At 38.4% G+C, this 22,937-nt stretch overlaps 1 long non-coding RNA gene across 1 annotated transcript in view; it reads left to right on the top strand.

Moving 5' to 3' along the window:
* The first annotated feature begins 568 nt into the window (after positions 1–568).
* The window catches only part of LOC138759922 (uncharacterized), a 36,900-nt gene continuing 14,531 nt past the window's right edge, over positions 569–22,937 (top strand). The window contains exons 1-2 of the long non-coding RNA XR_011355229.1: positions 569–626; positions 17,883–18,116. This is a non-coding gene — a long non-coding RNA (uncharacterized lncRNA). The remainder of the gene's footprint in view (positions 627–17,882; positions 18,117–22,937) is intronic.

Raw genomic sequence — 22,937 nt, 5'->3', positions numbered from 1 at the left:
CCTTCAAAGGGAGAGGTAATAATTCTTAAAGTTAGGAAGTTGTAAGCCTCCCAATTCATATTTCCACATTAATCTTTCTATAGAAACTTTTGACATTTTACCTTTCCTAAGAAATTTCTTTTATGTTTTTATTTACTTCTTGAAAAAACTTTTGTGGCAGTAAAATAGGTAAAGTTTGAAAAAGATACTGAATTATTTGATTCCCTTAATACAAGATGCTCTTGACTCAAAATCAGCTTGTACCTTTTTCAAAGGATATCCAATTTTTCACTATCTGGTTAGTAAAGATATTAAAAATATCAGAGATAACTCTGAACAAGGAAAATCGATGTCATTTTAACAATTGAGGAATAAACATGGAAGACTTAGCAACAGTTTATTTTGTTATTTGCAACTGAGAGTGTATCAACTGTGTTATGATGCGAAGTGAAGAACAAGAAAATGATCAGACGTAGTTGAATCAAAGTTCAGTAAGAGTCATTTACTCATTCACCTGCAGCTTTTTAAAGCCCCACACTTTTCAAATGACATTATTGCATTGTGATGTCATGACATCACTCGAAACCTCCCAAAACGGTTCGATGAAGCCTCCAGTGAGCCTCTACAAGAGCATATTTAAGGGAAAAGTTAAGTTTAGAGATGCAGTTACCCATTTGTAGTGAGGTGGAAACTCTTATTAGGAGAGGAAATATCAAAAAAATGTACTTCTGTAATATATCTTTATCACACAAAGGAACTATTAAACAGGGAGTGCATAAATCTAGACAGAAATGGGAGCTGGATCTGAATATTATAATTGATAAGCAAAGATGATTAGATCTCTGTAAAGATAGTATGATAAATACTATTAATATAAGATATAGATTAGTTCAGTATTTTTTTTTTACATCCCCTATATTTAACACCACAAAAATGGAATAGAATGATATCAGATATATCAGATCAATGTTTTAGGTGTGGTAAAGTGAGGGATCCTTTTTTTGCATTCAGTTTGGTCATGTTCTAAAGTAAAACCTTTTTGGGTCGATCTACAAAACTTCTTAGAACAAGTTGCAGGTACAGTATCTACGTTAAAGCCAGAGTTATTTCTACAGGGAAATATAGAAAGGACGATTTAAAATTGTCAATATATCAAATGAAATTTGTTAAAATAGCATTGACAGTAGTGAGGAAATGTTTTGCAGTGAATTGGAAATTGGATTCACATTTATATAAGGGAAGATAGAATGCAGAAATTCAAAGCTGCATTCCTTTAAAGAAAATTACATACAATTTTGCTAATCTGGAGCCCATACATACAAATTTTAGGTATAAATATGTAGAAATGTTCTTACAGCCTCTTAAGACCTGTGTTAACCCTCTTCCTTAAAATGAAAATGAAAATGACCATATAAGATCTGTTGATTCAATGTGTTGGGTGTGGAGGGGGGCTGCGATGCTTCAGATAATCCACAATACTACAATATTTCTTTCTCTTTTTATACTATATACAACTTTCTATATACATATATTATTCTTTATGAGGGGGGAGGATGGTGAGGGCTTGGGAGAGGGAGGGGTTAGAGCCATCATGTAAATGAAAATTTCTTCAATTTAATCACATTTTATTGTATAATGATTAATTATTTACATTATATGTGAAAAATATTTAAAAAATAAATGTGCAGTTTTTTGGCTAGTATGACAAGATGTTTCATCTTTTCTGGCATTGATGCTCTGCTAAGTCACCCACAAACTCTTTATATTTCCTATCTAGAATGTGGTTGAGTTCAAGAACGCCATTCATTCCTTTTCTCAGACTTGAGATTTTACCTACATATCTCTTCTTCAGGCAAAAGCAGATTATCTCCATTTCAGCATTAGCCAATTTTTCAATTGAGTCCACTGTTTCCTGAGTCACAAGATTTTCTGTCAGATCTCTCAGATGGATGTTATCTGGATGAAGCTGAGCAAGAGCACCACTTGCTTGTTTCCCATTTCTGCTACGATACACAATCAGTCCTTTAAGTCTGAGTATCCATGCTACTGCCCTTTTCAAATGAGTCCAGGATGAGAAGTAATGGGTTAAGCGGGTTTCTGGATCCACTTCTTCAGACATTATCTGAGCAGAATTTTAAGTTATTCTCCTGATTTCAGAGTCGATTGGTGAGATTCTTTCCAATCCATCAGATTTTGAGACCACCCTTCCTGAGGCCGAAGAAGAAACTGAGGCCCAGACACCCATATTTCTTTCTTCAGAAAAGATTTGATTTTCAAACCTTGGGAAGCCATGTCTGCTGGGCTGTTAACTGTGTTAACATATCTCCACTGTAGTTCATGTAAAAATTTGTCATTTCAGCAACTCTGTTGGTCACAAAAATTTGGAACCTTGTGGTCTTATTGTTGATGTATTTGAACACAGATAAAGAGCTATTGCATCTTCTTCAGAAGTGAGCCAGTCATCCACATAGAAGTTGTTCATGATGGTGCTTACAGCTTGAAGGCTAAATTGTTTCATATTGTCCACAGTACACTTCCTATGGGCAAAGTTTGCACTGCTTGGAGATGAAGTTGTTCCAAATAGATGCCCTGTCATTTAGTATTCCACCATGTCCTTACTGTAGTCTTCATCAGGCCACCATAGGAACTGTAACCAGCCACAGTCTTCATTTGGTACTTTCACCTGGTGGAACATTGCTTCAATGTTCATTGTTCAGCAACACTTCTATTGTCAGGCGTGCATATTTCTCTTTCCTTTTAATGCATTAATGGCCATTGACTAGCTTGAAATTAAATCCAGGGAGTGTTCATCTTCTCTTTAAGGTTCTTGGTCACACTGACTTCCTCTGGTAGTCAGTCCTGAACTGCTATTCCCACAGCTCATCACGTTTCCCAACTGACATCCTGTTGACACTTGTTGCGGATTGCTCCTGAGCATTATCTATTTTTTTTCCTAAAGGTCCATTAATCATCCAACCAAGCATGGTCTTGACAGTGTAAGGTCTGTCACACACATTCCATATTACATCTAGTTGTTCCAGAGCCTTTAGCCGCTTTCAGGTGTTCTGATAGACGATTAGGCACCTGCAGGCATGGCAAGAGGTGTGCAGCTAGCACGTTTAGGTGGCCACGGAATGGACGGCTTTCTGGCACCTAAACATGCCAGCTGACTGCTAGCTGTCCAGCAGTGAAATCCGGTTACTCCGGACAGGTGCCTACTCCCTCCCACGCTGACCTCACGTCATAGTAGTTCGTCAAGACGTGCCTGACAAACAACTCAACCGAGACTTGACACCCGCTGCTGGTGTCACCCCTCCACCCTCGGCCACCCAACTCCCGCTGCTGGTCTCCCCCGCACCCTCACCCGCCTGACTCCCGTGGCCGCTGCCGGTTCCCCCCCCCCACCAACCTCGCCCGTGCAACTCCCACTGCCGATCTCCCTCCCCCCCACCCCCGAAGTGGCAGCGAGTTGGGTGGGTGAGGGGGAGGGAGACCGGCAGCAGCAATGGGAGTCAGGTGGGCGAGGGTGGGGGAGTGACCGGCAGCGGGAGAAGGTGCGAAATAAAATTTGAAGAAGTCTACTTTAATCTGGCTTCCTTGTCTCAGGAGTCGATGACTGACGACGTCACTGCGACGTCATCAACCCGCCCCCTGGCAGCCTGCCACTTTCAGCTGCCACAATCGATACTCCAAGCAGGATTGTTATACCTCTCTGAGAAGGGTTCGGTAAGTAACCCTCTTGGCTGGCTTTTCCAGTTTCAGATGGCACAGGAGTATTCTGCCCGGCTTTACAGTCGGGTTTTGTGGCCACCCGAAACCGGCTTTTGGTACATCTGCGCCAATCAGCAACTCTCTCTCTGAGTCAATTTCAGGAATATGAACATTCCTCAGAAGAAACCACCAAATGACATTGTTTTGATGTGGGACATTTCCTTTGTGTCCAGGCATAGTTTTCTGAGTGTATATGCCTGGGAGATCACAAAAATCACTGCTGTCCAGTCCAGTGACCTCTAGGCCTGAAACAGTTCTGGTTTCAATGACCTTCCTTTGACCCATAGTTCTCAATAGCATTCTTGACTATCTTCCCTGAAGATTAAGCTTATTCATTAGCCCCATGGTACAAAATGATGCAGTGCTCCCTGGGTCAAGAAATGTATAAGTATGCACTGTTGCATTCCCCTTCCTGGCCTTGACTTGTACTATTGAGAGTTTGCAGTTATCCTCACTGGCCCCAGTAAGACCACTTGTCTGAACAGATGCTACAGCTGTGTTTTCAGCTGCTTCCTTCCTTTTTGCTTGCTCCTTTTCCATTTCCTTTCATTAGGAGGATATGCAGCATCTGGCATGATTTAAACTGCATTTGTTGCAGCTAAGTCACTTCCTGCAGCTTTTTTTGATGTGGCCTTTACACAGACGGTCAACACGTTCTCCATTTTATTTTAGGAGAATGATTTTCTCACAATGTGTTTTTTTCTAACATCTCCAAAGCATATCCGTCTTCACAGCAGGCAAACTCTCCTTTTCCTTCATTCCTTTATTATTTTCCTTATCTGCAACTGTCACAGAGGAGGTAAAGATACTTCCTTTTATTCTTGGATGAAGCTGTGACTTGGACATCCTTACATTTTTGCTCACTGGTGGAGTGTATTTGATATCTCCAAATACGGGATCTATTGCAATCTGCTCTTGCATTCCAGGAAATCCACCATATCCTTAAAGTTAGCTCTCTGATTGTGTTTTGCCTGGAATTTACAGGCCATGGTTCTCTATCTATCCCTCAACCAGAAGGGCAACTTCCTTATGACTAGCATATTAGCCAGCATGTCAAGCTTATGCATATAGTTGCTATTTTCTATGGCATTACAATGCTCTTCAGCGCTTGACGTCCTGCTTTGCAGAAACTGCCAAAATGTTCGGCCTGGAAGTCAGCCTGAAGAAAACTGAGGTCCTCCATCAGCCAGCTCCCCACCATGACTACCAGCCCCCCCCACATCTCCATCGGGCACACAAAACTCAAAACGGTCAACCAGTTTACCTATCTCGGCTGCACCATTTCATCAGATGCAAGGATCGACAATGAGATAGACAACAGACTCGCCAAGGCAAATAGCGCCTTTGGAAGACTACACAAAAGTGTCTGGAAAAACCTCACAAAGATAAGCGTGTACAGAACCGTTGTCATACCCACACTCCTGTTCGGCTCCGAATCATGGGTCCTCTACCGGCATCACCTACGGCTCCTAGAACGCTTCCACCAGCGTTGTCTCCGCTCCATCCTCAACATCCATTGGAGCGCTTTCATCCCTAACGTCGAAGTACTCGAGATGGCAGAGGTCGACAGCATCGAGTCCACGCTGCTGAAGATCCAGCTGCGCTGGATGGGTCACGTCTCCAGAATGGAGGACCATCGCCTTCCCAAGATCGTGTTATATGGCGAGCTCTCCACTGGCCACCGTGACAGAGGTGCACCAAAGAAAAGGTACAAGGACGCCTAAAGAAATCTCTTGGTGCCTGCCACATTGACCACCGCCAGTGGGCTGATATCGCCTCAAACCGTGCATCTTGGCGCCTCACAGTTTGGCGGGCAGCAACCTCCTTTGAAGAAGACCACAGAGCCCACCTCACTGACAAAAGGCAAAGGAGGAAAACCCAACACCCAACCCCAACCAACCAATTTTCCCCTGCAGACGCTGCAACCGTGTCTGCCTGTCCCGCATCGGACTTTTCAGCCACAAACGAGCCTGCAGCTGACGTGGACTTTTACCCCCTCCATAAATCTTCGTCCGCGAAGTCAAGCCAAAGAAGAAGGACACTGTCCTCTTAGAAAGAAGGCATATCCCTGTGGATCTTTTGTGTCATCGGGTTTTATTGATAACCAAGAAAGACCCTTTTCCATTTAAACTGCAGCAATTTTGTGCAAGTTGCCAAAATGCTCCTGTAGTAAAGCCTTATCCTTCCCTAAACCTGTCCGAGGCCATAGGTAGGCAACTCCTTACAAGTTCCCTTGGCTGTCCACTTGTGTACTGTTCCAGATAATGGAGACAAATGGTTTTGTTCTTTCAATACTGTTTTCAAAGGATTTAATGAACCCTGTGGGTTACCATCCAAACTTGAATCTCCTTCTTGGGAATGGAAGAGAGACACTGTAGCTGGATTAATGATGCAGTGATTTCATTTTACCTTTCCATGAATGAGAATACCTTGCTCTGCTCACCATTGATAGTAGCAGGAGATGTCACATGTGCATGTTCACCCAGATTTCTGATGCTTGACTGAGTGTTGTGATAGTACAGATTCTTTCACCAATGTGTATATGTACAGATTGTAGTGTAGGATGACTGTGATTGGCTGAGAGCGTAGCCACGCCTCCTGGCAGGTCTTAAAGGGTTGCTCCAAGCCAGACCAGGTCATTCTGAACTGGTCGACCTACATGTGATACGCTCCAGCCTTCTGTTTTGGATCAACAAGCCTTTGATTCTTTCGACGCGCTCTACAAGTGTCAAGGGAGATATGATAAGAGATTGAATTTGAGCTACAGCTCTGTCTGTGGTTGTCATTATTGGTGTTTGTGGATTGGTAACACCGTGCTTTGGGAGGATTTGTCCATGTGTACACGTGTCTTGTAACTGTGGTACAAAAGGATCAGCCTTAGCATTAAGTATTTTCCAGTTGTCCTTTTTCAAAATGTCTCCATACCATCAGACACTTCAAGTAAGTTACTTTGAAACTGGATCCCTTTGAGACTCCAGTACCTTTGCTTTGTCCATAGAAGCAGCAATGTTGGCTTCCAGCTCCAGTTGTTCCTTTTTCCTCCTTTGCTGCTTCCTTAGTTGCTTCTCCTCCCTCCTGACCTGCTGCTCCTCCTGCTCTTCCTCCTGTTTTTCTAAGCCCCATATTTATCTTTAAGCTATTTTTTTTCTCCAGACAACAAGAGCAGCCCCTTCAGCCTCAGCCTTTATATGTGCAGATGATGTACTGGAAACTCTGGAGCTTGATCCAAAAGAACTTTCTTTGCTTCTCCTCCTTCCAATATTTGACACACTGTCACCTGGTTGTATTTTATCCTGCATGTCAGATGTTGCCTTAATATTTGACTCTTTCTCCAGTTTGAATTGCACATCGTTTGCATCTTCACCACCATTTTGTGACACACCTTCAACCATTTCCAAGTTGCTGCCTTTAAATTCAGTCGATGTCTTCTGCATTGGTTTGACAAGGTCTCCATTCCCCTCAACTGAAGCCACCTCCTCTTCTATTGCCTGTTTCAGCCTCATAATGAGAATGCTTTTGACACCGGTTATATCCAAGTTCTGCCGCTTCAGTTCTGATTTGAGATTTTTGACCTACAGGTCTGTGATACATCGCATTTCAGCGGCGACGCCGACAGCAGCGGCAGAGGTGGCCATTTTATGCCTTTCCCTCCAACCATCCACCGAGCTCAAGCTCCAAGCAAACACAACACAAGCCCAAAATCAACTGTCCCCAATGGACAAGTGGCAGCACATCCAAGCTGTGTTCAAATTAAATAAATACACAGAAGTAACCCACAAATGTAATCCTACCGCTTCTGATGGCTGTGATGCACTGCTGTCAATGAGCGAGTTTCCACCATGGTGGCAGTTAATGATATCGCTGTGATTCTCAGCAAATGATTCTGCCAGCATGTGCATTGGACATTCTGCTCTAGGATTAGAAGCCCTGGCCCCCTCTGCTGCCGATGCTCAGACTGATGGAGGCAAATTGCTGTCAGCGCCCTGCGCTTGGCATTTCCAACATGGCAGACATCATACTTTCAGTATCGCTTCAAACCAAAGAAGGGAAATAGTCCAAATGTTCCAACAATGTCCATTCAATCAAATTCATTCATAGATGTGGCTATTTTCTGTTGTCTAAAATGGCAGCATATTTTCTGTTGACTAAAAGTGCCACATTTTTTGTTGACTGAAATGTAGTGACCACCATCCATAAAAGCTGCTCGGAGGCTAAGAAGGCTTTTAACTGCGACATGTTAGAACAAATTCATAGCAAAGTCCAGATGCATTTTAAACTGTTTATTAACGAACATAAAAGGACTCGTAATGTCCCTAGTAACATTCTTGATAACTTGATAATGGTAACATCCATCGTAACGTGACCAACTTCATGAACTTGGTAATGGTATGTAATGTGACTAACCGTCAACAGAAACTATCAGAGCCTTACTCACCCTCTGCCTGTTCTGCCAGACCAGTCAATGCGGGCCAACTAAAATCCAACCGCGTGAAACCCACGAGCATGCACCAACCACCCCAAGTGAATAAAGTGTGCGCGCTGGCAGCGACAGAACATGCCCAGCCTCTAGACCCTGGTACGTTGCCGATGCCTGCAGCCAAACTATCAACCACAAACAACACACTTTTAGCTCCTACATCTTTCTGTAAATTGTGACCAAAGTTGAAGAGAATTTATTCATTTTAACTATACAAATCTTTCCAGATTTAATAAAATTCATCTGAAATATTTGCCTCTCAATTTTGTTTTAAACTTTCAAACAAAATCACATAATTTTATAGCAATTATAAACAATAGAGCAATTATATCTTAATCTATCATATGGATTCATGGTGTGGAGAAACAACAGCAAATCCAGTCTATTCAGTCTCGCTTTCCCAAGAAGATGGAGTTCTTCTCTGTAATGTTCACTATTAAATTTAATACATAGCAGAATTTAATTGTGTCATTCAGAATTTGATGAAGCCCCCCTGCACTCACATTCCACTGAAATCTAGCACGTCTCTACGTGTCAACTGATTGCAATGACCAGTTAGATTTTCAACTTTACTCCACAAATTGTATGCGGAAAGCTTTACTGCAAGATTTTATGTTCATTTTTGATGGTGATTTCATTTCACATTTTCACCTCAACTGTTGCACTGCCTGGTCGCAAAACCATCCAAGAGAATAAGCAATGAGATGGAGATTCATTCATCTTTTTTTTTCTGTTGCATAACATAAATCAAACCGGCAATAAGTTCTGAGGGTGGTTGATTGAGGATACTTAAGAAATTAAGAAAGAAAATGCTGGAGATATTCAGCAAGGCAATACCTGTGGATGGTGACAGAGATTTAACATTGCAGCTTGTTATTGGTCTAAGAAATGAGCAGGATTGAAGTTGATATAATCAATGGCCACATTGAAAGGAGACAGTCGGGCAATGTGTATGGTTCCAGATTCTCTTTCAAAGGCATGGTGGGACCAAAATGACCAAAGATAAATCAATTTACTAATAGTGTGTCTAGTCCTAGAATCTATCATTAAACTGAATATTTAGAAGAATATTTATTGTTGGCAGTTATCTTAATGGTTAGCGCAGGCCTATTGCAGCCCCATGGTTCAAATCATCTGTCTGTAAGGATTTTGACTTTGGTCGTGGTTCTCTCGAAGTCAAGGATTATGGACTCTGTTCAGTTTTCCACAGAGCCAAGACACCTGTGTGTGTCTTTGTTTAATGTGTACTTATTGTTGTAGTACTCCAAGAAGCACACAATACTTCACAAATCAACCAACTACTTCCAATGGCATGGAAACCACAACAATTGGAGCTGATGGATTTGTTACTACCTTCACCTGCCTTCACAGCCATCGAGTTCAGAGTAACTTTGTCCGCCTGTTCCATTGTTGAGGTCTTGGATAGTTCTTTGTCAGGGACCTCACTTCTCGACCTTACTGCCATGGGTGGCCCAACATCGCTCCAGACGGCATCACTCTTGGGATGTCAGGACCACACAAACTTCTCCACCATGACAAGGTGACAATCCATGGAGAAGAAAGATTTTATACATTCTCCCTGTAACCATGGATTCCTCCCATGTTCCAACGTTGTACAGGTTCAGCAGGTGTGACAGAGTATATACATATGTTTTAGGGAGATAAATTAGGAATGGTTTGTTAGAGTAGGTCACATAAAAACTTTAAAACAGATATTATTTGAAATACTGGAGCTCTGCTAATGCTAGTGTGACAGAGTATTTTGAGGTGGCTTGGGAGGAATTGTTAGAGCAACTAGCACACACATTTCAAAACACAGGACTTTTACAAAGTGCTTTTTGCAGAAAGAGTGACCAAATTGCAGAATTCAGCTGGCCAGGGTGAGCAGGTGATCTTTTCAGGCAGGGAGACAACAGCTTTGCTCTCAGAGAGGGAGGGAGTGAAACAAAGAGGAGACACACAGAAATCAGTTCCAGAAGGACAAAGCTGGCAAACATTTGGAAGGCTGTCTGGTTAAAGGAGAAGACTAGCTCTCTGAGGTGACCTGAAAGAAAGAGGATCAACTGGAGAACCCTGAAGGGAGCAAGTTTCATCAGCAAGACTAATTGGAAAGGAATCAGGTGCAGATGTCCTGGAACAAAAGGAATCTCTCTCTGAAAACCAGCAAGAACCCTCCTGAGTGGTAACCATTTGCCTGTTAAACACCAAAGCCTGATAAACTTTGTTAATGCTAACTTCTGGGCACAGTATAAGAATTGCCTGCAACCTGTGAGATTGGACTGTGATCCAAAGAACTTTTCTAATCTTAAATATACATTACACACAACTGCGCTTAGTATTAGAGGGGGGGGGGGGATTAAGTGGGGTAAGTAGGTTAAGTAAGAAGTTAAAGTTTAATTCTGTTTTCTTGTTCAAATATAATTTGAAACTACTTTTGTTTAAATAACCCTATGTTGTAGTGCATATCTATTGCTGCTGGTTTTGGGAGTCCTCTGGACTCCGTAACACTAGACATATCAGCCTCACAGCCTTTTCAATAGCTTTGGAGAGTGCCCAAGAGACTTCACTAATAGATTGTTGTTTACAAGAAGGTAACAGATGAAAGAGCTTGTCAGAGGACAGCACAGTGGAGGATGCTGCCTCACAGCTCCAGTGGCATGGGTTCAATCATGACCTCTCATGCTGTGTGTGTGTGTGTGTGTGTGTGTGTGTGTGTGTGTGTGTGTGTGTGTGTGTGTGTGTGTGTGTGTGTATGAGAGAGAGAGAGAGAGAGAGAGAGAGAGAGAGAGAGAGAGAGAGAGAGAGAGAGAGAGATCACTTCTACAGTGTTACAGCCAGTAACAGCAGCTGGGACTGGAACAGGACAAGCTGGAAAGCTTGTGGAAAGCCCCATTTGGAAGATGGGTTTGTAAGTGCTTAATTCAGCCTGGTCAAACCCTTGTGGTTCATGCAAGAGGAGAGGACTGGCTGTCTAATGTTTCACTTGGAATAAGAGAAACAAAAGGGCACTCTGTGGTGACCTGAAAGAAAGAGGTTATCATCTGGAGAACCCTGAGGGGGCAAGTTTCTTCAGCAAAACACTGAAGTGGCTGATGGAAGTAAATGTACAACAAATCTCTCTCTGAAAAATGACAAGAACCTTCCTGAGCGGTTACCATTTATCTTTCAAGCACAGTATAAGAATTGCCTCCAACCATTGAACTTGGAGGAACGAGAAGTGATATTGGACTGTGAACCAAAGAACTTTTCTGAACTTACACACACACATTACATACACATGCGCTTAGAATTAGAAGGGGGTTAAGTTAGGTTAGTTAAGTTAAAGTGTGATCTTGTTTTCATGTTCAAAGATAATTAAAAGCAAGTTTTGTTTAAGTGACCATTTGTCTTGGTGAATATCTATTGCTGCTGGGTTTTGGGGTGCTCTGGGCTCGTAACATTTTATGGGAGATCGTCCTTTTGGATTGAAAATTGGAGTTTTTATGATTTATTAGTTAATTGTTTTTTTCGAGCTAATTTAAAGCTTGTGTGTGGAAAAACAGCAGCTTGATGTATTTTTGTCATAACCATCACCTGCAGAGCAAAAGAGGAACAGATGGGTATTTCTAAGGCATTAAGGCTTAGTCATTTGGGTGTATTTGGACACCATGGACTTGTGGACCAGAGGGATATGTTACTGTGCTGCATCTCTAAAATAAAATAAATGTACGGATCATTTGTTAACATCTTGGACAAAAAGAATTTGGGAAGAACAAACTATATTTGAAGAAGTGGCCAATTGAAACTAGGAACCCAGCATATATAACCTGTGTCAAATTTTGCTAAGAATTTGAAGTAAATTACAAAATAAAATCAGGTTTATTGTCAGGAAAACAGCAAGAGAGAAGGAGGAAAGGGCAGAAAGAAGAAGAGACAAGAAAGGAAGGAAATCAGACCTTTCAGTTGTCAGGAAACCCTTAAAACCTTGGGGATCTCAAGTTCTTCAAAGACAATGAAATACCCTTGTTGAACAGGAACAAAAAAAGTTGGCTGATGTACTTGACATGAATAAGGATATGTGCAAATTGAAGGAAGATTAGAATTGATATACCTTGAAACTCAATTCTGGCTCCATTCTATTGTCAGCAGAGAGGAATGTTTCAAATATGTGTGGAGGGAACACAAGGGCAATGTTCATTGATTAGCAGGAAGTAAGTGAATGTACAAGCACTGAAGGACTGTAAAAAAAATACAAGAAAATATAGACAGGGTAGCAAATTAATGGCATATGTAACTTAACGTGGCTAAATCTGAGGGACGATACTTGGAGGTAATATAATCAATCCATACAATTCACAGAACTAAAAGAACGAAGAATTAATTACACAATCTTTGAAAGTACAAGACTAGATGGACTAATGGTATTCAAATATTATACAGAGAATTCAAGCACAAAAAAGTCATAATATATTTGGAGATATTGTCTTGTTTTGAACATAGAACATCATATAACACCATCCCATTTTGTTTTATTATTGCACTATCTACTGTACTTAAGTATGGGTTGACTTGCCTTGATACCATGTAAAACAGTTTATTCATTGCATCTTGATAAATGAGACGATAACCATTTCTATTCATATATAGGGTTAGCAAGTTAATTGGCCACATGGGTGTATTTGGGCAGCATGGTTACAAAAGATATTAAAGCTAAAGAGGACATACTTACTCATAAATACAATGCCAGCCTTTGAAAACTATGGAGATGATGCGAATACAGAAATACTGGAATAGTGAAGTCAGGAAAAAAAAACTTGATAGAAATATTTAAACTTTAACAGTGAGGATTGAAAAATCTATTTTGCTTACGTTGGAAATCTGGGATAAGTGGTGGAGAAGTTGTTGGAACATGTTATACTTCAAGCCAATGGAAATGCATATTGTTTTATATTTTAATGTAAACATTAGTTCAACATTTGAAGAATGGGAAGTATATAGGGTCATGATCTTACAATGTCTTACAACTTGTACAGCTGCATCATTTCAAGAATGTTTGCTGGTGCATCACAGCTTGTGATGGGAGCTGTTCCGATCAAGATCAGGAGAAGCTACAGAAAAAGGCAATGAATGTAGCTCAGAATATCACACAAATATCGCTCCCTTCAGTGGATCCACCTACATCTCCTGCTGCCTGGGAAAGGCAGCCAACCTGCTGCAAATGGGCTGGAGAAACTCAGCAGCTTAGACTGTTACAACATGCTGAGGGACTTATCATTACCCTGGACACATGATCTCCTCCTCCCATCTCCTCCTCCCTCTCCATTGGAGACAAAGCTTAATAGTGTGAAAGCATGCACCAACTGACAGTTTCTTCCCCTTGGCCATCAGGCTCCTGAATGAATACTGCCCTTGCTTGTTACAAAAAGATCTTCCTTTACATTGCAATCCTATATTCTGTAAATCGTGTTCTTTACATGGCAAAATGAATGTTAGTCTGCTCACAAAAGAACCCTTCTCACTGTACTAGATATTTTGTTTCAAATAAACTTAAACTTTGATTGCTTAAACTTTGGATTGCTTGATAAATTCAGTAGCTAATTTCTGTGCTCTACAGGTCTATGTTATTGAAACTGCAAATCTAGTCTATATTGGCAAATAAATAATTAAGATATACCATGCCACTTGACATCCTGTTCCCAGCTTGAAAAGATTCATGGATTGTTGCTGAAAGCAAAAATATAGGGTTTGGAACTTCAGTTTCTTTGAAATTTAGAACAATCATTAAATATGAAAAAGTTAAACAGTGCCATATACAGAAGTACTGAAGGAACTCAGAAGGACACACACAGCATTGATAGAAATTTAAGGGTAACCAATGTTTCAGGCCAGAGAACTTCATCGGCGTATGAGCAGAAATTTGGTAGATTCCTAAATAAAAAGGTGAGAGGAGGTGGGAGGAAGGAGCAGTAGGAGGAGCACAAACCAACAGACAAGAGGTCATAAGTGAATATAGATTTCAATCTTTCATATAACAATTTTAAAGAATTTTGGGGTTCTATTAAATAAATCAAAACATCATCAGCAAATAAACTAATCTTATACTCCTCAGATTCACTTTAATACCTTTAATATTATTATTTTGTCTTATCAATTGAGCCAAAGGTTCAATAGCAAATGCAAACAGTGCCAGAGACAAAGGGCAACCTCGTCTAGTAGATCTTTCTAATTAAAAAAAGACAATGATATTTGGTGATTCGTCACCTCTCTGGCAGAAGGGTTTCTATATAAAGATTCAATCCAACTAATAAACATTGGTCCAAACCTACATTTTTCCAAAACTTTAAATAAAAAAATTCCATTCCCCCCTATCGAAAGCCTTTTTGACATCTAATGATAAGATCATTGGTAAGTTGGATTCCTCCTGAGAAATATGAATCAAACTAATATTATCTGCAGAATAATGATTTTTAATAAATCCAGCTTGATCTAAATGAATTAAATCTGGTAAGTAATTCAATAATCTATTTGCTAGAACCTTAGTTAAAATTTTATAATCAACATTTAACAAAGAAATAGGTCTATACATCCAGTGTTTAAAGGATCTCTGTCTTTCTTAAGAATAACAGTTATAATTTCCTGAGAAAAAGAACCTGGTAAAGAATGAACCTCTATTTTTTTTGTTCTAATGCATCCATTAACAAAAGCATTAATAAATCTAGAAACTATTTTTTATAAAATTCAGATGTAAATCCATCTTCAGTAGGAGATTTCCCATTAGGCATTGATTTAAGTGCTTCTATAAGTAAAGGGAGCATCTAATTTATTATCCTTTTGAATACTCAAAAAAGGTAACTGAAGGTTGGTTAATCCTATACTCCTCAGATTCACTTTAATACCTTTAATATTATTATTTTGTCTTATCAATTGAGCCAAAGGTTCAATAGCTAAAGCAAACAGTGCCAGAGACAAAGGGCAACCTCGTCTAGTAGATCTTTCTAATTAAAAAAGACGATGATATTTGGTGATTCGTCACCTCTCTGGCAGAAGTATAAAAAATTATCAATTTTAACCTCATCCTTTTCAGATTCAGATGTATATAATTTCATTTAAAATTCCTTAAAAGTATCATCTATATCTTGGAGTTTAGAAGTAATTTTTGAATTTTTACTAATAGCTTTAATTGTTCTCGAAGTCTGTTCTGTCTTTAATTACCCTGCTAATACTTTATGGGCTCTCTCCCCTAATTCATAATATTTTTGTCTAGTTCTTTGTAATAATTTCTCCATTTTATGTCTGTAGTGAATTATAATGCATTTTTAAAATTTATCAATTGTATCTTTTTTGTCTCCATTGAATTCTGCTGTAAATCTTTTTCTAAATTTTCTACCTTTTTTTCCAATTTATCAACCTCACTAGTATATGGTTTCTTGAATTTAGTCAAAAAATTAATAATTTCTCCTCTTAAATATGCTTTTAAAGCATTCCACAAAACAAATATACTATTAACTGAATCTGTATTTATTTGTAAATATTGCAGTATTTGGTCTCATACAAAATTACAAAACTCTACATTTCAGTAACAATGAATAATTAAATCTCCATCTATATGTAGTGTCTATTTTTCTAAGCCTATACATGTTAATAATAAGAGAATGATCTGACAATATTCTACTTTGATATTGAGCAGAAACTATATGTCCTTGCAAATGGGCTGATAATAAAAAACAATCTATTCTAGAATAAGAGTCATATTGAAATGAATAAAATTAAAAATCTTTTTCCTTAGGGTTCAGCCTTCTCCAAATATCAACTAAATTCATTTCCTTCATTAATGTTAAAAGTTGTTTTGCCATTGTAGTTTTAGTCACTATTTTCAGAGATTTATCTAATAATAGATCCAAACAACAATTAAGATCCCCTTCAATCATTACCTTTTCATGTGCCTGTGCAAAATTTTAAAAAATCTTGAATAAATTTCTCTTCATCAACATTTGGTGCATAAATATTCATAAGTGTCCAAAGTCCCAAATAAATTTGACAATTAATTCCACCAATGGAGTCACAAACAACTAGTTCTAATTTAAAAGACAGTTTCTTATTAATCAAAATAGCGACACCTCTCACTTTAGAATTGAAGAAACTATAACTTGACCAACCCCATCTCTTTTTAATTTCTGATGTTCCTTTTCAGTCAAATGAGTTTCTTTCAAGAAAGCAATGTCTACTTTGAACTTTCCTCTTCATCAGATTATTGAGCCTGTTAACATTTAACGTCACAAAATTGAATTTACTTGCCATCATACTTAATATTATAAATGTCAAACTTCCGTGGCTCATTGGGATGGGACTGCTGTTCATGCTTGATCTGCAAAGTAAAATACATCTCCTTGATAGAAAAGGAAGAAACCCTTAAAAAGAAAAAAATAAATGATTGTAAACCCCCCCCAAAGGAAAAAAAGTGACAAGCAGAATTACTCCCCCTCTGTTATAGGGGAAGTGACCAGCATCACCAAGTGGCCAACTACTGCAGAAAGAGAAGCAAACAAAACCATCTTCCATGAAAAGAACAGTTAAGTAGAAACAACAATATTTAAAAACATTTCATGTATAATATGCAGCTTGGAAATCCCTATTAACTTGATCATCATCAATGTTAATTTCAGTTAATTTGTGGCATTCCACCTTCTGTGAACCATTCTTCCTCTCTTCTTGAGCTGGCTTTAGTTGTTGAGGGAATTAATCTTGACTTTCAGGCAATGAATTAGTGAATAAAAGTGTCATCTTCAACATTAAAAAAAACTGAGTTTGATATTCGCCATAAAAAACCTTGAGAGTAACAGGGTACCTAAAAGCAAATTTATACCCTTTTTTCCCACAGTACAACTTTAGCAGGATTGAACTCTATGCTTCTTAATAATAGTTTGGCTCAGGTCTTCATGAAAAAAAAACACTATTATTCTTGACCAACAAAGGGGTCTGATGCTTTCTTGTATTTTTGAACAGCAACTCAAAATAATTTCTTTATCTTGATAACATAGAAAGCTAATTAAAAAGGAGTGTGGCAGTTGGCCAGGGAAAGGCTTCTTCCTAATAGCTATATGTGCTCTGTCCAATTCCAAACCATTCAGAAAATAATCTCTCCCCAAAATCTCAAGGAATCCAACTCTGAAAAAAACTGCACCGGATCTGATCCTTCAAATTCTTCCAGCAAACCAACAATCTTAATATTCCTACAACTCTGATTTTTCAAAACATCAGTTTTCTTTAATAAATCATTTCTTCGTACTTCCCAAGCAGTAAAAGTATCCTCCATCTTATTAACATTGTACCCCATCTTCATGATAATCTCAATTTTCCTGAACTTACTTTGTATTTTATCCACCAGCTTTGCACATTTTGCCACATCAGTCTTAATATTCAACACTTCTTCCTTTGTATTACTAAATTTTTCCTTCACAGATGAAAAACCTTGACTCATTTGAGTTGACAATGCTTGCATTTGTTTAGTTAAAATATAAAAGTGGCTTGATAAATTGCAGGCCCATATTTACTCTCAATATGTTGAACAGTCTTAGTTAAGGGCCTACCCTGATAAATCACTGTTTCCTCCTCTTCAGTCGTTGGGAAGAGTTCCTCTTCTTCAGCCACTCTAACCATGTCTTCTTCCATCTGTCAGCATGGTCTAGGCCTCTCCTTCAGCAGTCCAGGACCACTGGGCTGCAAAGAGATGGCCCCCTGCAGGGAGAATCGAATCCTGCACAGCGAGCATGCGTGGAACTCTGCGCACGCGGGACTGCTCCTGGGACTCTGAGCTCGGTGGGATGGTGCTGGAGTTATCTAGACACTAGGCAGTGGTTGTCTCATCAATCTTAGTGGAAGAGAAATCAACTCCTCAGGCTCTGTTTCTAAGGTAGGCCAAAGTTGTTCCTACTTTCTGCTGGTTTCGGGATTATTTTTTTCCTTTGTTTTCCTCATAGTTTCTTTCAGTAATGTTAATAATGGTTCCAAAAAATCTTGTATTGTTGTTTTGTTTGAAAAAAAAACTTTTTAAGGTTTGGTTTTGAATAGTTCTGCTGGGAGAGGTGTCTTCTCATGCCTCCCTTTCTCGGTGAAAGAGGAATCGACTCCGCAGGCTCCGCTTCCAAGATGGGCCCAAGTTCTTCACTAATTACTGCTTGTTATATGAAAGATTGAAACAATATGGTGCAATATCAGGTTATAAGATTAATTGGGAGAAAAGTGAGATTTTACCATTGATTAATGCTGATTATATTGATTGTAAAAAGATCATTCAATTTAAATGGGTAGACCATATTAAATATTTAGGTATTAAGTTGGATAAGAATTTAGATTATTTATATGAGTTAAATTATTTGCCTTTATCTCATAAAATTAAAAATTACTTAAATAGATAGATTTACCTATAACATTAATTGGTAGTGTTAATTATATCAAGATGAATATTTTTTCAATCGATTTGTTGCAAAGATTTTTAAAGATATGAATTCTATAGTTAGGAATTTTTTGTGGAAAGATAAAATGGTCAGAGTATCTTCACAAAAATCAACTTGGAGGTATGTTCTGGGAGGTTTACAATCACCGAATTTTCAAAATTATTATAAACTGTCACTAATGAAATTTATTAATAGAAAATCCATTGGTATGGGCTAATATCAAGTTAACTAAAATTGGTGAGAAGATGGAGCAATTTATTTATAAATGGAATTCTAAGTTATTACTTATTTATAATTCACCTATTTTAAGACATTTAATTGAATTATGGAATTTGATAAATGAGGAAATAGATACACAGGAAAATTTCAGGTTAGACACCTTTGTATCAGAATATACTTTTTCCTTTTACTCAATAATCAGGTTTTGAAAATATGGGATCAGAAAGAAATTAATATTGTACAAGATTGCTATGAAGCTGGTCATCTTATTTCTTTTAAAGAATAAAAGAAAAACATGAAATACCACAAGTCCCCTTTTTTGTTATTACCAAGTTAGAGCCTTATTATTGGTTAATTTTGGACATACTTTAAAGTTACCAAGGCATCAAAATTTGAAATTCTACTTATGGAAGTTGGGAAGAAAAAAATTGTATCAGAAATGTATTCATTATTACAGAATAAAATGTCTAAATTAGATTTGCATAAATCGAGATTAAAGTGGGAAGAAGATTTGGGAATAGCAATGATCATGAAGGTTGGAGAAATTTATATAAAGACAGTGTGACTAAGATTGTCAATATGAGATATAGATTAGTTCATTATAATTTTATACAACAGTTATATTTAACTTGTGAAAAATTAAGGAGATTTAATTTAATTTCTTCAGATTTTTTTTAGGTGTCATAAAGAAGCAGGTTCTTTTGTTTTTACATTCTACTTGGTTATGTGACATTCTTAAACACATTTGGAAATGACTTGAGATTTTAAAGAACATTTTTAAAGATTAAATTGTTGATGGAATTAACTATTTTTATTAGGTAATGTTAAAATGTTGGGTTTGAAATTGAGATTAATTAGGTAACAAATTGTGTTTTTGAGATTAGCCTTGGCTGTAGTGAGAAAATGTGTAGCGATTACTTGGAAAAGTGAGATTGATTTAAATTTGTAACGAGGACATGTGGAATTGAGATCATGTATTCCATTGGAAAGATAACACATAATTTACATGAAAATTACCTTTTTTTTAAAAATCAGAAAATATGGAGCCCTTATTTGGATTTTATGGGTTTAAAGTTTTGAAAATTTCTTCAGCACGTTGTGGTGGTATTACCCTAATTTGTAGAATTTATTTATGTTATTGATTGGTGTATCTCCTTTCTTTCTTCTATCTTTGGGTTTGGGGTTAGTGGGGAGGGAGAGGGAGTGGAGGGATGGTTAATGGGGTGGATAGGAGGGGATGGGGCAGGGGGATTTGGTATATACCACATTTTGTAGAATTATCATATTTGTACATATTTGAATGTATTGTGGCTTAAAATTTTAAATAAAGTATTTAAAAAAAAAGTGAATATAGGCCAGAGGGTAGAAGAGAAAAAAAATGTTGAGGTGACAGGATTGGGGGTAACTCTCTAAATAGAGAGGGAAGGGAATGGGGAGCTGGAGGAAAAGAGACAGGATTGAGAAAGAGAAGAGAGTCAGGGGAGGGGTTTAATGGAAACTGGGAAAGTTGATGCTAATGCCTGGACAGTGCCCAGATGGAATTTTAGGTGTTCCTCCAATTTGTGCGTAGGCTTGGTTTGGCAGTACATGAGGCCATGGCTAGTGTGATGGGTTAGTTATATTTTGTATTGTGTATAGATATGTTTTTGGAAGATTGTGGGATGTTTAGTTGGATCACACACATTCACAAACAGTTCAAAACAGATTTCATTTAAAATGCAAGAACTTGCCTCAAGCCCGACAGTCCAGGCTCCGAGGGCCTTTGCAAAAACTTTGAAGAAGGCCTATAGAGACTTCACAAGTAGGTGTTAATTGGACATGCTGTGGAGTAATGGATTATTGTTTTGGAAAGCAACAGATGAATGGACTCGGAATATTGGGTCTGGTGCTGCAGTCTCTCTGAATAGATTGCTGTTCTAAGAGGGTCATGTGATTTTCTCAGAGAGAGTATTCAGTTCTATGGTTCTACAGTTCAGCAGTAGCAGCTGAGACTGGAACATGACAAGCTGGCAAACTTGCCATTTTGAAGACAAGTTGGGAGTTCTTACTTCAGCCTGTTCAAAGCCCTTGTGGTCCATTCAAGAGGAGATGGCTGGCTGTATAATATTTCCCCAGAGATAAGGGAAACAGAAAAGGAGCTCTGTGGTGACCTGAAAAAATAAGGTTATCATCTGTAAAACCCTAATGGCAAGACACTGAAGTGGCTGATCGGAAGGAATCATTTTGTGTCCGATGAGCAACAAATCTCTCTGAAAGCTGACAAGAACCTTCTTGAGTGATAACCATTTACCTTTCAACACCAAAGCCTGGTGAAATTCATAAATGTTAAATTCTGTGTACAGTTTAAAAATTGCTTGATACTGGTGAACTTGGAAGACTGAGAAATGAGATTGGACTGTGAATCAAATAAGTTTTCTGAACTTATACACACATTACATACATGTGTGCTTAGAATTAGAAGGGGGTTAAGCTAGTTTAAGTTAATAAGTAAGTTTGATCCTGTTTTCATGTTTAAAGATAATTAAAAGCAACTTTTGTTTAAGTAACCATTTGTCTTGGTGAATTTCTATTCCTGCAGAGTTTTGGGGTCTTCTGGGCCCATAACGTTAGACAAGTCAATGTAGTAAAGGGATGGTGAATTAAAATTGTTGGCTACTGGGAGGTCCTTGATATTGCAGCAGACAGAATGAAGGTGCTCAACGAAACGATCTCCAAGTCTACATCTAGTCCTTTGATGTAGAAGAGGCTGCAATACGAAGAACATATCGTTATATGTAACAATATGTAAAATTGAAACTGGTGTGATTAATTGCAATTTTAATCCTCAAACCATCCTTTTCTTAATTTCCACGTTTGGAAAAGGAGGCACTTAGTATTTTTCTTAATCAGTAATTGTTCAATGTTATCCTCTTTTGAGACTATTCAGCTTTTTTAAAAAACTCCAGAGCTGAATGATAAGTAAAATAAATGACAAAGGGAAGAAGACAGAAATTCTTATTATATCCATGATCTTATCCATTTGGTGCTTTCTTAAATGCAGCATTTTTCTGCTTAGTTCTGTCTCTGTTTTGAATGTGGATCTTTTTTTAAAAATGGAAATGCATTGTGAAGATAATGGAGCAGTTCAAAACTCAAGCGGTTGCAATTGCCATGAAAAGTTTCAGTACAGAAGAGGCTTTGCAGGGTCATTGTGAATTGCATTTGCCTCTTGTAAAGTGGCATTATTTTCCTCATTTTGTACATGTATGAACTGAATTGTACAAAACTTACATCCTTAAATAGCAATCTTACTATTCAAACTCAATCATAGGTTTTGATGGTGATGAGAAGGAATAAGAATGATTGCTTTGTTAGAGACCTGGATATTATCTGCGAATATCATAAATGTATTAATTGATTCATGAATTATTAATGCATCACTGTGGAGCTGAATGCACTCCGCTGGACGAACTTGACAGGTTGACAGCATCAGTGGGAGAAAAAGAACTGTCGACATTTGTAGCACATGACAAGTTACTCAGTGCGCTGCTGATAAGTTGTTCTGGTATAAATTTTATCTGTATCATGAAGGCCACTGAGAAAGACTGCCTTATTCAATACAAGATCTTTAATTAATAGTAATTTTGCTCCTTTAAAGCACCACCTTTTCCTCAGTATCTAAGAGAGCAAATGGAAGAAGATATTGAGGCACAATGCCAAAAGTGCATGGAGATAGAGGAGAGTGCTTTCTCTCTGTATTAGATAAGACCATACAAGTAGAAATAGGCTATTTAGCCCATTGAGTCTGTCCCCACATGTCATCAATGAGCTGATTCACTCAGGTCCACTGCCCAGCCTTCTCCTCATAACCTGCCTGAAATACACCTAATGACCTGGCCTCCACAACTGCCTTTGGCAACAACTTCCACAGTTTGCCAGCCTCTGGCTGAATACATTCCAACTCATTTCTGTTCTAAGCGGACACCCTTCAATCCTGAGGTTGTACCCTCTTGCCCTAGACTCTCCCACCATGGGAAACAACCTATCTAATTCTACTCTGTTTATTAACTCAGCCTTCA

This window comes from Narcine bancroftii, chromosome 4 (assembly GCF_036971445.1).
Source record: "Narcine bancroftii isolate sNarBan1 chromosome 4, sNarBan1.hap1, whole genome shotgun sequence".
NCBI lineage: Eukaryota > Metazoa > Chordata > Chondrichthyes > Torpediniformes > Narcinidae > Narcine > Narcine bancroftii.
Note: the sequence above shows the minus strand (reverse complement) of the source record. Positions and strands in the feature narration are given on the sequence as shown.